General features: G+C 47.3%; 2 long non-coding RNA genes across 2 annotated transcripts in view; both read left to right on the top strand.

The window, feature by feature from the left end:
* LOC136793403 (uncharacterized) overlaps window positions 1-15,343 on the top strand; it is a 341,429-nt gene that overhangs the window by 286,010 nt on the left and 40,076 nt on the right. The gene's annotated exons all lie outside the window — the stretch shown is intronic.
* The window catches only part of LOC131748563 (uncharacterized), a 211,294-nt gene that overhangs the window by 159,746 nt on the left and 36,205 nt on the right, over window positions 1-15,343 (top strand). The window contains exon 4 of the long non-coding RNA XR_010838617.1: window positions 12,472-12,528. This is a non-coding gene — a long non-coding RNA (uncharacterized lncRNA). The remainder of the gene's footprint in view (window positions 1-12,471; window positions 12,529-15,343) is intronic.

Genomic DNA, 15,343 nt, shown 5'->3' with positions numbered 1-15,343 from the left:
AAATGCCTGCTAGGGAAGAAATACCCAGAAGCCCTGGTGGAGAGTCATCTGGGTTCTGCCGGGAAGTGCCCAGGGAAGCGGTCACAGAACGGTGTGTAGCAGCCAAGGTTCTCACCTCACTGGTATCTGACTTGAGGGTCTTCCAGTTTTAGCAAGAGCCATGCTTAGTCGGTTTAACCAGAACCCACACCCTTCATATCTGGTCATCTCCGTGTCTGGTCTACTTCATATCTGCTCATCTCAATATCTATCTGCTCAGGTTCCTTATCCTCCATGCCCACCCCCCAGGTGATGTCTGGTCACCCCTCCCTGCCTTCAGCAGGAACCCTGTGAGGTCAGTTTAGCCAGAATCCTCTCACCCCTAATTTTCCTGTTAGTAGTTTTCCCTCCACTGACCCTCACGTGCTCCATGGCTATAAATCCCCACTTGCCCACGCTGCCTTTGCAGTGGAGTCTGGCTCTATACTGAGCTCTCTTTGCCCTACTGCAATAGTCCTGAATGAAGTCTGTTTGTACCACTTTTTCTGTCCTGCTCTGGTTTTTCTTTAACAGTAGTAGTAATAATAGCAGTAGTAGTTGTTGTAGCAGTGATTGGAATAGGAGTAGTAGTCATAGTAGCAGTAGTAACAATAGTGGCAATAGTTGTATTAATAGCAACAATACTTGTAGTCGTCATCCTAGCAGCAGTAACAGAGTGGCAATAGTTGTAGTAGCAAATTTTAGTAGCAGTAGTAACAACAGGGGCAATAATTGTTGTAGTAGGAATAATCGTAGTCATTGTAGTAGCAATGCTAGTTATAGTAGTATTGATAGTTGTTACATAAGTTGTAGTTGCGATACTTGTAAAAATAGTTGTAGTAGTATTTGAAGTAGTACCTATAGTTGTAGGAGAAGGAGGAGGAGAAATAATTATAGGAGCAGTTTAGCAGTAGTAATAGCACTAGGTCTAGTAGTAATCATTGTCATAGAACTAGTTGCTGTAGTAATTGTAGTTATAGCCACAGTAGCAATTGTAACAGTAGTAATAGTGGTACTGGTAATTGTTATAATTGTAGTAGTAAATGTAATCTTTGTAGTAGTAATTGTAGTACCAGTAACTGTTGCAAAAATTGCCATTGTAGCACTAGTAATAATTATAGTAGTGTTTGTAATAGTAGTAGTATTGCAGTAATTGTTAAAATTGTAGTCATAGACATAATAGTTGTAGTGATGGTTGTAGTAGTACTAGTTGTAATCATTGTAGTTGGAGCAGTAGTAATAATTGTAGTGGTTGTAATAATAGTAGTTTTTGTAGCACTAGCAACTGTTGTAGTTGTGGTAGTAATAGGAGTTATGATACTAATAGTTGTAGCAGTCATTGTAGCTGTAGCAATAATTGTGGTAGTTGTGATAGTAAGAGTAGTAGCTGTAGTAGTCCTAGTAGTACCATTTGCTGTCACAGCAGTAGCTGTGGCCATAGCAATAAGTGTAGTAGTAGTTGTCGTCAGAATTGCTGTGCTTGTAATAATAATAGCAGCAGTTGTAGTAGCACTACTTGCTGTAGTCATTGTTGCAATAGTCACAATTGTAGCAGCGGTGGTAGTAGTAATTGTAGTAGTAGTAAGTGTTACGGTTGTGATAGCAACTCTAAGAGTTGTAGTAGTAATTATACCAGTACTAATTGCTGTAATAGTTATAGCACTGATAATAATTATAGTAGTGTTTGTAATCATAGTAGTTGTAGTAATTGTAACTGTAGCAGTAAATGTAATAGTTGTAGTGGTGGTTGTAGGAGGGGTACCTTTTATAGCAGTAGCAACTGTTGTAGTAATAAGAGTTGAGACTGTAAGAGTTGTAGCAGTGCTAATTGTAATAGCAGTAGGCGTAGCAGTAGCAAAAGTTATAGTAGCTGTGATAGTAGTATCTTCGACAGTAGTAGCAGTCATTGTTGTAGTCTTTGGAATTGCTGTACTTGTAGGAATAAGAATAGTAGCAGTTGTAGTAGTACAAATTGCTATAGTCATTATAGTGGTAGTGACATTTGTAGCGGCAGCAAGAGTAGTAGTTGTAGCAGCAAATAGTACAGTTGTAGTAGTGAACCTCATGGTTGTAGTAGTAATTACACCAGTACTAATTGCTGCAGTCATGGTAACAGTAGTCACAATCGTAGCAGCAGTAATGGTAGTAGTAGTTGTCATAATGGTAAATGCTACAGTTGCAGTAGTAAATGCGATAGTTGGAATAGTGGTTACACTAGCACTAGTTGCAGCATTCAGTGTGGTCGTGCAGTAGTCTCCACACCGTCATCGCTAACAACAGTCCCGCATGTAAGCTGTGCTGGGGGTCGGGTGCAGCCATAGGAGTTCTCACCGGCCGAACTCAGTGGACCCTCGCCGTGCCTTTATGTGACCCATCCCGGCCTCTGAGAGGCGGACGGACCTGCCCAAGGTCGCACAGCTGGTACCAGGCACAGTCTCACCCCTGCATCTTCTGTGCTTGGCCCTGCTTAGGAGAGATAAGGAATTAAAACACTCTTTCTAAAAAAGAAAAATAAAAACCCAAAACAACACAAAAGGAGGCATGCTTCCTGTCTTCAAAGAATTCTCCACCGCTGAGGGCCATCACGTCCGAGGAGAAATGGGGCAAGAAATCACCTCCAAAGACACGCACCTTCAAGATTATGGATGATGCACGTGTGTCTATATTTGGATGCTCCAGGAGAAAAGTCTACAGGTTTTGTTTGCTATGAAAGAGATGTTTGAATCCAAGGATTGTGAGAAACCATTGAGAAGATGGTTAAGCCGACGCCACCAAATGCCATTCCTCTCCTTCTCGAGGGGCAGGGAGACCCCACGAGAAAGCCGTTGCTCATTAGGGGTGGGCTCTCATCCAGATGGGCTCTCAGTGCAGCTTTGCAATTCTTCCTTCAGCCCTGGACAGCTCTCGTGACCACAGTGACCACAGCCAGGGAGCCCCAGGGAGTTTTGCAGCCTGAGGATGGTACAGCATCTGTGGGAGCCGAGCTCGTTTTGTAACCTCACGGGAGACCCGTCTGCATCACAGTTCAGTACCCGGTGCCTGCAAGCAGCCTGGTCGCAGACCTCCCACCCCCTCCCCTGTGTGCTCTCTACAAGGTGAGCCTGGTTTCGTCTTGTTTGCTCTACCCAGCGCTATGACCTCTGCAGGGCCGGCTCCCGAGGGAGTCTGCCTCTTCCTGATACAGGTCGCTTATGACTTAGATCCTCTCCCTGGTGTCCACCAGGATGACAGGTGGCCTGACCGTGAGGGACCTCGGGGACCCCCATTTTCAGATGGAAAAACAAAAGTCCATACCAGCTCCGTGAGATATGCGGTAACACGACCGTATCTGAGCCCTCTTAATGCCGAGAACATCTCAGTGACCGCTGGGCTTGGATTTATGCACTTACATGACGTGTGGAATTGTTAGTTGTAGGTGCGTTTGTTTCTGTGTGTATAACACACAAATACATATATGAACATCCATGCCTCCACCACACACACACACACACTTATACGGACATATACACACACACACACAAATATACTTTGTCTGTTATACTTTATTAAAAGCATAACTATTAAAGTACATTTAGTAAAAGTATATTTTACATCTACTCATTGGACAACCTGTCTCAGTGTATTCTGAAAGATTTATCATACACAACTTTCCCCGGACAGGTGAGGTCAGAAAGCTTATTCTTTATCGTTCCAACGTAGCAAACGTGGGACATTAAGAAGATGGTGATTAATTATCGCATGTTCCCCAAAGGGCCGGATTCTTGCATTTGGAACCATTTCCAATGTAATGTCTTTTTCTTTACCCTGGAGCCCTGCCCACAGACCCCTGGGGTGGGAGAAATGGGCCTTTTGGTGTCACACACCCAGAATGATATTTAACCAAATATCCGGGTGCCCCATGACTAGTCGAGTTGAAACACGAAATTAACCCTCACGGGTCTTCCAACCCTGGAAAAGTGCAACAGCTCAGACATGAAGAATAAGGAAAAACATTGGCAGGCATTCTATGTAGGGCTTTTTTTTTTTTTTTCTTTTTTTCCCTATCCTGTAAGGGCTAGTGAATCCTGGGTGGATTTGTTTTGTTCTCATTTTTGGTGTTTGCTTTAAAATTTTGGAAAAGTGAATTATCAGTAAATGGATTTTTAAGTTTGGAATAACGGCCCAGGTGTTTACAGGTACAGTCCTCTGCATTCAGGGGTCAGAAAAGGCTCTCCAGAGACAGCTAAGCTAACACCTGAAGGGGAGCAGGAAGTAGCCAGCCACAAGGTGGAGAGTAGTAGCGGGTCCAGACGGGAGACCGGTTCTTCTCTTAAGAATCTGAAGAAGTTCAGGCTGGTTCAGGGCAGATGCAGGGAAGGGTCTGGGGGTGGGGAGTGGGGATCATAGAGGGGGCATAGCTGGGAGAAGAGAGACACGAAATTTGGGCAAAAGGCAGGGATTCTATCACCGAGTGGCTGGTTATCCACGTTAAGCCGTTAAAGTCCTTTAGTCTTAACCTATCAAGTGACAGTTGTCAAGTTTCTGGCTGTACCTGGGAGATATTCAGGCTGGAATCCTTACAGTTGGGTCATCTGCCACCCCTTCAGGTATACTGCCTGATACCAGCCCACAGTGGAGTGAGTTCACTGAGTCCCGCCTATCAATCATCTATCTATATCTGTACCTATATCAATCTATCTACAGAAAGAGAGAGAGAGATTTATTTTAAGGAATTGGCAGTCGTGGGGACTGGAAAGTCTAAAATCTCCGGGGTAGACCAGCAGGCTGAAGACCCCAGGAAAGAGCTGATGTTGCAGCCGAAGCCCAGAGACTGGCTGCTGGCAGAATTCCTTTTTGCTCAGGGACGATCCAGTCTTTATTCTTTTGAGGCCTTCAACTGATTAGATGAGGCCCACCCACACTAGGGAGGGCAACCTGCTTTACTCAAAGTGCACCAATTTAAAAGTCAGTCTCATACCAGAAAACCACTCTCACAGAAACATCCAGAATCATGTTTGACCATAGATCTAGGTACCGTGGCTCAGCCACACTGACCCATAAAATCAGCCGTCACATACCTACTACCCATTCAGGAAGAGAGAGAGCCATGACAGAATGACTGAAGACTCGGCTACGGGGCAAAGAGCCCGAACCTCTCAGACAGACACTTCATTGCTGTGCTTCCTCACTCGGCAGGGCTAGGCCTCGGCCTCATAACAATATTCCAAGCCAAATGCCCGAGTTGGTAAAATTCCCACCTGTTTCTGCCTCATTTACTGGGCATTTTACAGTTGCTTAAAGGTACAGCCATCACCACCTGTTCTGTATCCTAATGGACCCATGTACAGCCTTCCTCATAAAGTCTGAAGAATATGATGGCGCACCCTAGTGCATTTTGTGACAAGACATAGTTTTTCTCCACGGATTATTTTTGCGGAAATGAGGCAAAAGATATCGGAGACCGCTTCAGGCTTCTCAAATTTTACTGTGTCCATGACTCGCTGGGGGGTCTTGTGAAAATCCGATTCTGACCCAGCAGGTCTGGGGCGGGGCTGAGATCCCTGCATTTCTAACAAGCTCCCGGATGAGGCTGACGGTGCTGGTGTGTGGTGGAGCACACTTGGAGCCTCAGCAGAGAGACCTTCGTCCTCCGAAACCCCAGACAACGCTGAACCAGGCACACACACGCTTCCTGATTTCTGGTCTCTATGGAACGTCTTCACCTGAGCTTCTGTAAGTCCGTGTGTATCCTCTAAGGAAGGTGTTTCCCAGGCTCCCAGAGGCCAGGTGCGCTGGAAAGTTGTGGGCACCCAGGGTGTCTTCTGGGGTGTTAGCTTTGTGTAGTCAGGCGAGAAGCTCATTCAGCACACGAGGTCACATTATGGCCAGCGCGTGCACGTTCCCAAGGCTCCCACCAAAGTATTCGCCCCGATGAAAATGCTCTCGTGGTGTGGCTTGAAGAGGCAATGAGCCAGGCAGCCAGGATGGAGGCACAACTTAAGTAAACAGACTCCTACCTGCTGTCAAAGTCCAGGCCCACAAAACCACTCGTAACACCCAGCTACGCCCTCCACAGCCTTCACTGACGGGGCCTCGTTCACAACCAACCAAAGGGCTCCAGTGTGTCTTCCACTCCTGCCTTTGCAGAATTACTTCAATGCATTGGTCTCGAAGAGGATGCGTGGAAAAGAGAAACAGAAGGCAGGGCTCTGTGGACAAAAATATGTCACCTGCCATATCAGTAAACAAAGGACGCTGAGGCCATCGAGCCCTCAGCCGCTGCAGCCGCGCCCAGTGGCGCCCCCGAGGGGATTCAGGATGGAGAAGAACAGGATCCTGGCCCCGGAGAGCTGAGGCGCGCGTCAAAGGAAGGATCTCAGTGAGCCCAGACTCTTGCATCTTCCCATACACAGAAAAGCGCTACATTCGTTCTCTCGAGATGTCTGGTTTCTTTAATAATCTTCGGATATTCGGACTACTTGGTTTTGTTGCAAAATCTCCTGTGTGCCCTGGCTGCTCCGTGACCTCTTTGGAACAGTCCCCCAGAGCTACCTGAGAGGCTGTATCCGGGCTTAAGTCGTCAGGAAGGTCATTAAATGAAACATAATTCTCACCTTTTAGGTCGTGCACTTTTTTCAGTTGACAGCTGACGGCAGAGGCCCGTGACCAAATTCAAGGAAGGAAAAATAATGAAATCAGAATTTGGTGGGCTGTGTGGAAGTCTGTCTTGGTTTATGTGGACCAGGCCATGGCCAACCCCTAGAGCTCTGAGCCCGTATACCTGGCACTGCTGACTTGAAAAACCCTAAAATTAACCTCAAATTCTATTCCTCTAGATTCCGTAGTCATGCATGTGAAAATTAAATTATATTAGCTATTAATATAATTAACTTATATGAGCTACCATTTTATGGGTACCATGTGTGTATATATATATATTTATAAGTATGTATATTTAATATATTTATTTATATTTATATAAAATATATAAATATATATATATATGCTTTCCAAAATTGAGAGGGAATAAATATATATGACTCCAAAGCTGTCTCCTAAACTGGGATAGAATAAATTCCTGTTGTGTTAAGCCACCCCGTTTGGGGTATTTTATTACAGCAGCCCCAGGAAAACAAATACCCAACATAAATATCTCAGCAGAGGGAAGTATCACGTAAATACAAGCATAGCTCGTATAGACTATAACTGATAGACGATAACTTGGTGATTAAAATGCTTGTGGTGAGAAATAGGAGAAAAGTCGGGGTACAGATTTCTCCGTGTTCACTGGGAGCTACTTTCAGCAGGTGGCTTGCGGGTGTGTTCGGACAGGTTTGCTTTGGAAGCATTTCTGGTGTGGTTTGCAGGCCGCCACTCGTGAAAGGCACGCCGGCACCTCACAGTTGGTGGGAAACTGTGCTGTGATTTCTGGTGGCTCCAGAGCTCCCCGACGCCTTATGCGTTAACCACTAAGAAGCTAAGGAAAGGGAGGGGTCGTTGCCTGGATCCGGCTGGCCCCACGCCCAAAAGTTGGCTACGTGATACTCAGCGCACAAAGCAAGGAGAGAAGCCCTCATCCCCTGCAGCGGGCACAAACCCTGCTTCCTTTGTGTGCTCCACGCCCAATCACCAATATTCCTCGTAGAAAGTGTCGACTTGGAAAAAAAAAAAAAAAAAAAAAAAAGCACAACGTGAGAGTTGTGAGTTAAGCTTTATTTGGGGCAAAATGAGGACTATAGCCTGGGAGACAGCACCTCAGAGAGCTCCGAGAAACTGCTCCAAAGAGGCAGCAGGGGAGGGGGGAGGTCAGTGTATATATATGGCATTTTGGTGAAGGGGGAGTCCATGCAATCGAGCACATACTTTTGCAGAAGGTTTCTGCTGGTCTCGTGAGGAACCGACGTCACCAGGAAGGATTGTAGTGCTTTTGTGGATACGAGGAGATGCAAGCGTTGGGCTCATAAGACCGTCTCCTGAAAATATCTAACATCTGAAGACCCGTCCCGCCAGTTTTCCCCAGCGCGCAGAGTTCCTCATTCCTGCTCTCCACCCTGAGCTCCTTTCCGGGGGGTGTTGAAGGGGAGCGGCTGCAGCGGCTCCTGGTTTAATCCCCGTGGAGGTAGACGGCGAGGGCCAATCTGAGGTTGGCAAAAACAACATGAGAAAACGACCCCCCCAGCCCCCTCCTGAGTCGCAGGGATGCGCAGCTAATGGAGGGTGAAAAGCCAGTGTGGGTGACATGCCCACTGAGTGCCCGTGGCTCCATTAAACGCTCACCACGCTCTGTTGACAACGGGACGCTGCATCTCCTATTGAAGGAACTTAGGTTTAGAGAGGTTCAGTAAATCAAGTCAGGGTCCCTCCACTGATCAGAGGCAGAGCTTCTCCTGTCTACCTGAAAGACTCCAACATCCTCTTCTGTGATCACCTGGTGACCACGGTTCCAGGAACAAAGCGTCTAAACGCACCTGCCTCCAGATCCAAGATGGTGCAGAATCAACCTCGTTAGTCCTGAGGTCCCACAGACCTTCTCTTCCTCCTTCCTCGGTTCACCCTCTTTCATGTATTAATTCCACAAGTATTTATCTATTAAGGGGTTCTCTGTGCTGGTCACCATTCTGGCTCCAGTGAACAAGACAGGTCAAGGCCCTGCTTAATGTCCATCCCGGGGGAAAAGCAGACAGTGAGCGGAGATGCACGTAGATGAAACGCAGTGCGTCTTTTGACAACGTGGTCGTGAGCGTTCTGAGGTAGAGCGGGGAGAGGGCAGACTGACCAGAGGAGCCCTTGCAGCACCGTGGCCGGAGAGGGCTTCTCTGCGGGGTGACATTTGTCCAGAGACCTGGCTGAGGTGAGGAAGGGAGAGGACAGCTGTGCCCCAGCCAGGAGCAGACGGTGTGGATGGTAGAACAGGGACGGTCCGGTGCGGAGGGAGGCAGCTGGAGCAGATAGGCGTGCGGGAGGCTGAGGTCAGAGGGACGGGGCAGGTCTTGTTATCTTACTTGGATTTTGGAGTTTACCATGAGTGAGATGGGAGCCACTGGAGGTTTTTCTCGACCGAGCCGATGGTGGTGGTGGTCTACCCACAACTGCTGGGAATTCCCTGTCATTGCCGTGAACGGCGACCTGTGTTCCAATGCAAGCCCTGACTCTCGGTTGGATACCTACCCTGCTTGCTGGGACACAGGGGGCCCGTGGGAGAGACGAGCTGCAAACCTGGGAAAGGCACATAGCCCCGCTGGCAGCTACCGAACACGGGGTATAAATACCCCAGCTCACACGCCTCTCAGCCAGGATCACCCGAGGAACGTGTTTTACGGTGCTTCTCAGAGCATCACCATATGATGTCACGCTCCGATACTGCACATCCAGGTGACATTAACGATATTACCTGGAGGTGGCTGGCCTGATGACTGCCCCCTCCTTGGCTGCTCTCCTTCCTTGTGTGACCTCCCCATCCCACTCCTGGAGCTCCCTGCCCCTCCCTGCATTCAGCCCTCAACCCAGGCTCTGCTTCTGGGGGAAGGTCGGTTGCGGGACCTGACCTGGGTGCACACGGCATCGGTCTGACTGCTGCGTGGACAGCGGACGGAGGAGGGATTGGTGGCAGGTCCTGATGCTGGAGTTGCCCGGGGACGCGTGTCCAGCGTCTCGGACCAGGCAGGGGATGGAGGTGGGGTGGTGAGGAGCAGGTTCACTGGGGACTTGCTGATGTGAACGGGCGAAAACAGACGGAGGGAACCTGCGTGGTTATCCGGGCTTCTCTTTCCCTCGCTGAGGCTACCCTGTTCTGGATGGTCCTGCTGCCTCTCGCTCTCTCGCCTCGCATTCTCCAGCTCTCCCCCAGACCCACCGCCGTGATGTGGCTCATTAACAGTTACTGCAGAATTGAATTCAACGCAAGGCTTTTGTGGAGCGGGGTGTAGGCGTCAGACACTCACCCAGGTACCAGGGAGACAGAAACTAGTACTTCCCACCCAAAGCGTGGTGAACAGATGCAGCCAATAATCGGGATACGGTGTAAAACTGCACCCCGTCTGTCTGATGTGAAGACAAGTTCGGGAAAATAAAACTTGTCTTTTCTGAGCAGTGTTTTTTTTTTCATTGGAGTAGAGCTGATTTACAATATTGTGTTAGTTGCAGGCGTACAGCAAAGTGAGTCAGTTATACATCTGTATACATTTTTCAGATTCTTCTCCATTACAGGTTATTACAAGATATTGAACATAGTTCCCTGTGCTATATACTAGGTCCTTGTTGCTTGTCTATTTATGTATAATAGTATGTATGTGTTAATCCCAAACTCCAAATTTATCCCTCCCTCCCCCCTTTCCCCATTGGTAACCATAAGTTTGTTTTCTATGTCTGTGGGTCTGTTTCTGTTTTGTAAGTAAGTTCATTTGTGTCTTTTTTTTAGACTCCACATGTAAGTGATATCATACGCTATTCGTCTTTCTCTGACTTACTTCACTGAGTATGATCATCTCTAGGCCCATCCATGTTGCTGCAAATGGCATTATTTAATTCTTTTTCATGGCTGAGTAATATTCCATTGTATATATGTACCACATCTTCTTTATCCATTTATCTGTTGATTGGGTTGTTTCCATGTCTTGGACATTGTCAGTAGTGCTGCTATGAACATAGGGGTGCACGTATCTTTTCGAATTAGAGTTTTCTCTGGATATATACCCAGGAGTAGGATTGCTGGATCACATGGTACCTCTGTTTTTAGGTTTTTAAGGAACCTCCATCCTGTTCTCCATAGTGGCTGCATCAATTTACATTCCCACCAACAGCGTAGGAGGGTTCCATTTTCTCCACACCCTCTCCAGCGTTTATTGTTTGTAGACTTTACGATGATGGCCATTCTGACTGGTGTGAGGTGATACCTCATGGTAGTTTTGATTTGCATTTCTCCAATGATTAGCAACATTGGGCGTCTTTTCTTGTGCCTGTTGGCCACCTGGATGTCTTCTTTGGAGAAATGTCTATTTTAAGTCTTCTGCCCATTTTTCGATTGTGTTGTTTGTTTTTTTGTGGTTGTTGAGTTGTATACACTGTTTGTATATTTTGGAAATCAAGCCCTTGTCGGTCCTATCGTTTGCAAATACTTTCTCCCAGTCCATAGGTTGACTTTTCCGTTTGTTAATGGTTTCCTTTGCTGTGCAAAAGCTTGTAAGTTAGATTAGGTCCCATTTGTTTATTTTTGCTTTTATTTCTATTGCCCTGGGAGACTGACCTAAAAAGACATTGGTGCAATTTATGTCAGAGAATGTTTTGCGTATTCTCTTCTAGGAGTTTTTCAAAATTTACTTTTATTTATTTATTTTTGGCTGCGTTGGGTCTTTGTTGCGGTGCACGGGCTTCTCATTGCAGTGGCTTCTCTTGTTGTGGAGCACAGGCTCTAGGCGTGTGGGCTTCAGTAGTTGTGGCGCGCGGGCTCAGCAGTTGTGGCGCGCGGGCTCTAGAGCGCAGGCTCAGGGGTTGTGGCGCATGGTCTTGGCTGCTCCACGGCATGTGGGATTTTCCCAGATCAGGGCTTGAACCCGTGTCCCTTGCACTGGCAGGCAGGTCCTTAACCACTGCGCCACCAGGGAAGTCCTCTTATAGGAGTTTTATGGTGTCATGTCTTATATTTAAGTCTTTAAGCCATTTTGAGTTTATTTTTGTATATGGGGTATGGGTGTGTTCTAACTTCATTGATTTGCATGCTGAGTGGTGTCTTTGAATGTCTGTCTTTATATAAAATGCAATGGGTATATATTTACATTTATCTCCTCATGCAGAAACACACATGCACACAAATTATGAATAGTTGCCTTCTAATTAACTGAAGTAGGTTGTCTTGCAGTGTGAGCCTTCAAGAAAATAAAGACGTTCATCAGAAGCAGATCACCTATACAACTGTCATGCGTAGAACACATGATAATCTTCAAGGGACTGTATAATTTAGCTCATTTGTCTCATTCAGCCTCATCACAGCCATCACTCATACACAGACCTTCCCAAAGCAAAGCTCTCTCTGCCCACTCCCCCTACCACATGCCAGGAACCTTCCTTCAAAGACAGATACGGCTTGCCCTTTCCTCTCCTCCTCTCCTCTTCTACCTGCCCCCCTGAAACGGGGAGCCATCCTCCTGCACCATGAGGACAGGGGCCGTACCTAGGGGTGGAGGAGGAGGGAGATGCAAGGACCCTGCTTTCTGAGGACTGACACCAGCCCTGGCCCCATTCCTCGGGGTCACCTTTATGGGAGAGGGAATCACGTTTCCATCCTTTTTGAGCCCTGTTGTTTTAGGGTTTCTGTTCCTGCCAGCCCTAATCCTGATGCAGTCTTCAAGCTCCACAGGGCCTGCAAACCACCCCCCTCCTCCCATATTGTACGCATATGCCAAACCCCCCATCCTAACTACTTTGAAGGCAGCATAGCCATTTCCATAATCTGATTTGCTTTTAATCTGTGTTGGACAGGATAAAAGCAATGGCCTTCGAGAGCAGACCTGGACCAGAACCACCCAGCTGCACCAGGTAAAAACGCTGGGGATAAATATTTGTTTGGAAAGCACTGGCTCATCGTGAGGGATGTCTAGGAGAGCTATTAAGCAGTATTTTAAAAATCCAGTTTATTCTAAAGGGCATATTTTCCATCTCCGGCCCAGGTCCAGCCAGCAAAGAAAGGCAAAAGCTTTGACTTGTGGCTTCTTTTATTTCTCATCCCGAATTGATCAACACCGATAAATGAGATCAAAGCCTCCAGACCATCAGCCCGTAAAGGCCCCTCTGGGAAAGGGAATGTGAAGCCGTCATGGGAATCCAGCTGGACACGGGAGTGGTGGGCCCAGTGCCCACGCGGGCATCCCTGTATCTCTGCCTTGCCCTGTCGTGACTGCACGGTCTTTTGGCACATGGGGGATGCAGATCTGGGGGGACCACACATCCTCGGACTAAGTCCAGCATCTCAGAGGATTTTTCTGACACAGTGAGATGCCAGTTATCGGAGGCAGTAAGCCTGGAGGCTGGATGATGGCTCATGTCAGAGGGAGGAGTTCTTTTTTTCTTATTGAATTATAGTTGATTTACAATAATGCATTAGTTTCAAGTGTCCAGCAGAGTGAGTCAGTCTGTTTTGGTTTTTTGCAGGTTATTTTTTCTTATTATTACAAAATATTGAGTACAGTTCCCTGTGTTATATAGCAGGTCCTTGTTGATGATCTAGTTTATATATAGTGTGTATCTGCTAACCCCAGCCTCCTCATTTATCCCTCGCCCTCCCTTTCTCCTTTTGTAACCATACGTTTGTTCTCTGTGTCTGTGAGTGTATTTCTGTTTCGTAAATAAGTTCATCTGTATCATTCTTTTTTAGATTCCACATATAAGTGATATCCTATGTTTGTCTTTCTCTGTCGGACTTACCATCTCTAGGTACATCCATGTTGCTGCAAATGGCATGATTTCATTCTTTTTCATGGCTGAGTAATATTCCATTGTGTATAGGCACCACATCTTCTTTATCCATTCCTCTGTTGATGGACATTTAGGTTGCTTCCTAAGTCTTGGCTCTTGTAAACAGTGCACGTAGGGGTGCATGTATCTTTTCAAATTATAGTTTTCTCTGGATATATGCCCAGGAGTGGGATTGCTGGATCATATGGTAGCTCTATCCTTAGTTTTTTGAGGAACCTCCATACAGTGGCTGCATGAATTTACATTCCCATCAACGGTGCAGGAGGGTTCCTTTTCCTCCACACCCAGGAAGGGCCCTTCTTGATCACCACAGAGCTGTGCTGCAGGCTGCCTGGGGGCCCGAAACACATGCCTGGAAATTCGTAGAAAGGGGAGTGCTGATGTTACTGGACACAGAAAAGCCTCTTTGGTCGGATGTTTATGCAGCAGACGTCTGGGAAATAAGTGAAGACGTTCCCCTTGACGTTCCAGTGGCCAGGAGGGCGCATCAGAGAAGCATGGAGTGCTGGCCGTGGGCTGCTTCCTAACAGTGCTGTGAGCAAAGCCGGCTCAGTATTTACCAGAGAGAGACATCTGGGTCTTTCCTGCCAACAATGTAAATCAGTCTTGCAAAAAAGCAAGGATTTAATCCAATCCAAAGAAAATTGGATTAAGGGAAGAGCATTTTGTAAAATGCTCCTGGCAACTATTCCAGAAGGCGTAGCACAATCCTTGTAAAAGACAGTTTTACAGGAGTGTAATGATACGGGTGTGTGTGTGTGTGTGTGTACACACACAAGAGGTTTATTGTGTGACTGGAGAGAGACAGATGCAGAGAAATCGTGGGACTTGGTGGGGTGTGCTCAGGGGGAATTTAATAGATGCTCTAAGAGAAGTATATAGCACTCATAAAATATCTTCAGTATAGGACTTCCCTGGTGGTTCAGTGGCTAAGACTCTGCCCTTCCAATGCACAGCGTGGGTTCAGTCCCTGGTTGGTGAAGTAAGATCCCACATGGGGTGCATCATACGGCCACACACACAAAAAAAAAACCCAGGAAATCCAAACCAAAAACTCCTCCGTACGATTGCAATATTAAGTTAATGTCACTCTGTGTTCGTCCGTCAGTCAGACCGCTGATTTTACATCAGGCTTTATCATCGTACAACATGCAGGTGTGGGTATCAGTCAGCTGAGGCTGCTGTAACAGGACACCCCAGACTGGGCAGCGTAAACAATGGAAATTTATTTCTCACAGTCTGGAGGCTGGGAGTGTGAGATCACGGCATGGACAGACTCGGTTCCCGGCGAGGCGCTCTTGTTGGCTTACAGATGCCACCTTATCTGCGTGTCCTCGTGTGGTGGAGAGAGAGACAAAGGAAGAAAGAGGAAGAGACAGAAAGTGTGGCAGACCCCATACCATATTATAACCTCATTTCACCTTCATTACTTCTTTACCCCAAATACAGCAGCTCTGGGTAAGGGTTAGGGCTTCAGCATATGAATTTTGAGGGCATATAAATCCGTCCATAGCAACGTGGCTTGAGGTAAGCATGCAGGATGGTCAGATTCCAGCAGGGGCATCTCAGCTCTCTACCTCGTTCCGTTCCTGAATGGGAACCTTACCCAACACGGCTGAGAAGCCTGCTAGTTGAACAATCCCCCCCACACTGCTCCCCACGTTTGTAGAGCCCTTCGTTTCCCTGAGGCCAGGGTGCCCCTGCTGTGCCCCTGAGCCCTTCTCCTCGGCATTGCTGCCCACATCCCAGCTGCCAGATCCGGGCTTCCGTGACTGAGCCTCCCTCTGGTCCCACAAGGCCACTGGCCGCCCTAGATCAGTGCAGTGCAGGGAATCCACAGCCACCAGCCCCCTCGGGCAGCCCGCTCACAGGGGCTGTA

This window comes from Kogia breviceps, chromosome X, assembly GCF_026419965.1.
Source record: "Kogia breviceps isolate mKogBre1 chromosome X, mKogBre1 haplotype 1, whole genome shotgun sequence".
Classification (NCBI taxonomy): Eukaryota; Metazoa; Chordata; class Mammalia; order Artiodactyla; family Physeteridae; genus Kogia; species Kogia breviceps.
This window is presented reverse-complemented; position numbering and strand designations above follow the sequence as displayed.